The following is a 3,006-nucleotide window of genomic DNA, read 5'->3' on the forward strand; positions in this document are numbered from 1 at the left end:
GGAGCGCGGGGCGGGGCAGCGCAGGCGCGGCCGGGCGGGGCCGCGGCAGGTGACGGTGACGGCGGCGGCTCCGGGAGCGTCCCGGCGGCGGGGCAGCGATCCCCCCTGGCCGGCGAGTGCCACCGGAACGCCCGAGCGGGAGGAGAGCGACCCGCGCCCCAGCACCGCTATCGCCGCCGCGGCGAGCGGAGATGCGCAGTGGCGCCTSCGGGGGCACCGGGTCTAAGGCAGCTCCGGCTGAGCTGATCTTTCCTCACATCCACCCATCATTGCCCGCACGCTGATACCGCGCTCACAGCAACTACTTCTATAGGAACGGGACAGCGGTGCTACCGGCAGCGCGCCCGGCTGGAAGGAACGGGCTCCTCTCCACGGCCGAAGCCTTTCGCCCTCTGCCCACGCTGCCGAGCAAGCGCATCCCTCGGTCCGTCCCGCATCCCTCACCCGGGCGCTCCCCRGCTCAGCTCTGCACGCTCGGGGGAAGCAGGCAGGCAAGACGGGCCCCTCGTGTCTCCAAAGCGGCCGGTGTSAGAGAAGTGCAGACGAATTTAAGATGTGATCACAGTCCTGGAGTTACAGCGCTCCAGGCAGTAGCCCAGTGAGTTGTGGATACCCGAAAGCCAAAATACCATCATCCACTGATAAGACAGCAAACAAATAACAAATGGTTCTGAAATATTTTATCGAGAGATTGAATCCTATTTCTAAAATAAAACCATTTTCCCAGCAAGAGCAGAGGTGAAGAACCTCACCCAAGTCAATAAATAGTCAGCCCACACACCCCAGTACTACTTTTTACAGAAGGCAAATTTCAAAGGCAGAAAGAGACACTCTTTCTTTCCTGAGAAAKGAGGGAGAAAGAAAATAATCCTCACTTAGAGTCCTGTTTAATAAGCCACCAGAGATTCTGAACCGAGCACAGGGGACAGAAAATAACACCTTGGCACAACCAGGGGTGGGAAAGCAGGTGCAGCAGGACAAAATCGTGTCTTACCTGAGTGTGTAGTGCTTCACCTGTGCTATTGCCTCTGCTCAGGGCTTGGGAGGCAGGAACCAGAGGAAGAGCAGGAGAGCAGGTGGCCTTCTCTGGCCCCAGGCCTGGAGCCCGGGCCCATGGTCACGGAGGTTACACTACTCCTGCTCACAGTTCTGCAGGCAGAAATCTGACCTACTGGTCTGGCAAGACAGCCTGCTTGAGTCACCTCAATTAAAAAAAAAAATATTAGAACAAAAGGAAAATCTAAGGAATGCAATGCCAGAACCCAGTCATTTAAGTTGAAAATTCACTGAGTGAAGAGAGTTCAACTGCAGTAAAAGGCAATTCCCAACACAGCACACATCTCTGCTTGGCAGGGTTAGCAGCAGCTGGAGAGGACACGCTCAGCTTTGAGCCAGCATGGACATTCCTCGAGAGTGTCAGGTCACCCCTGAGGTCATCGGCGAGGAAGCGCTTTGCTGCTTGGACTGTAACTGCTTGTGCTGGAGCCAAAGGGACTTGTTTTCATTGCTGCCAGTCATGAGCACAAATGTTCACTCGAAAAGACGGAAAGAGCAAGCCAAACAAGAGACTTACATAATGACATTGTATTAAAAAAGTCAGAACCCAAACAGGACAGCACAGGACCTGGCAGCCAGTCCGGATGTGAAGTTAAACTCTTCACTTTTCCTCACCCTGTGGGTTTGTTCTCCCTGAACTTTTCCAAAACATGTTAGCAAATTAATTTCAAGTTTTTAGCTGATTTTTTTTTTACCTAAACATGTAATGCTCAACAGGCAAATATTTTGCCCACATGGCTAAAATTAATCTGAGTTATAAACAACTGAAAACAGGTCTTTACAGTAGGAAGTATTAGGCAACTTTAATAATAGGTAGATCAAGCAGCCCCACCTACAATAAACAACAAATGCACCTCCCTAGAACAGATAGCATTTAGATGAGTTGGTGTACTACAAAACCAAATCATATTCTTAATTTTGTAGGATTTCTAGTTAATGAAATGCTCCAGAGTTTTCAAGATGACTACCTTTTTTAAGACTTTTTTTTTTTAATTAAGAAAAAAGCCTTAAAAGAAAAAAGCCTTAAGAAAAAAAACCACCTTGTCTTTTGTAAACTCTGCTTTTCTTTGGAGCTCACAAAGCTTCTAATTCTTTAGGCTGAACACAAATTTAATGACCGAAAAGATCAGATGGAAACAAAGCAATTTATACCACCTGAACAAAAGGTAGCATCATCTTCACTACAAGCCCTCAATTCTACAGAGTTTGGACAAAGGCAGGAGAGAAATCTAATTGTGACACTGCAGTCAAATTAAAACCAAGTTCTATTTGGTTTCAAAATTAACCACTCTGATAGTTAAGCTCTCAAAACAAAATCCTGCAATTAATTACCACCATCACATAAAACCAGCATGATGCATAAGCATATGTGAGGAAGGCAAATCAAAACTCAACAGGGAACACTAGTTTTTAGTATTATTTAACTCCAAAGTGCTTGAAGTWACAGCCCCTAGTATTCTTTAAAAGGCAGCAAGATGTATAATTATTTAATCATCACAGTAGGACAGACCATTTGTTAAGTACTAGGAACTCACTACTTATAGCTGAACTGCTCCCCAGTGAACCAATGGATTTATGCTGCCATAAACAGCAAGAACAGGGAAAACCTGAACTAAAAAGTTGGTTCAGGTTTATTCTACTCTATATCTGATCTCTGCACTTAAYTAAGAAATGTTATCAGACAGCCACACTGGAGCCCATCTCAGTCCTACCAACCAATGCTACAAGGAAACTGCAAAGATCCTCCTGATCKCTCTTTCTGCTCCTCCTGGAATATCAAATACTCCCATTCTTCCAGTAGGTATTCTCTTCAAAACACATTCTCATAAAGAGATRAGACTAACTGTATTTGCTCAGAAAACAAAGTTCTGTTCACCTACAGCCATTATAAAAGTTGAATGCTCACATTATGCTGAGAATGAGTACTTTACAGAAATACACCACCGAGAG

General features: G+C 46.4%; 1 protein-coding gene across 1 annotated transcript in view; it reads right to left on the bottom strand.

The window, feature by feature from the left end:
- Positions 1–1,014, bottom strand: part of FHDC1 (FH2 domain containing 1) — a 38,186-nt gene extending 37,172 nt beyond the window's left edge. The window contains exon 1 of the mRNA XM_057376205.1: positions 995–1,014. The gene's annotated coding sequence lies outside the window, so the exon portion shown is untranslated. The remainder of the gene's footprint in view (positions 1–994) is intronic.
- Positions 1,015–3,006: the final 1,992 nt, after the last annotated feature.

The sequence above is a fragment of the Malurus melanocephalus genome, unplaced genomic scaffold, assembly GCF_030028575.1.
Source record: "Malurus melanocephalus ecotype Western Australia unplaced genomic scaffold, MMel_1.1 scaffold_9, whole genome shotgun sequence".
In the NCBI taxonomy this organism is placed as follows: domain Eukaryota; kingdom Metazoa; phylum Chordata; class Aves; order Passeriformes; family Maluridae; genus Malurus; species Malurus melanocephalus.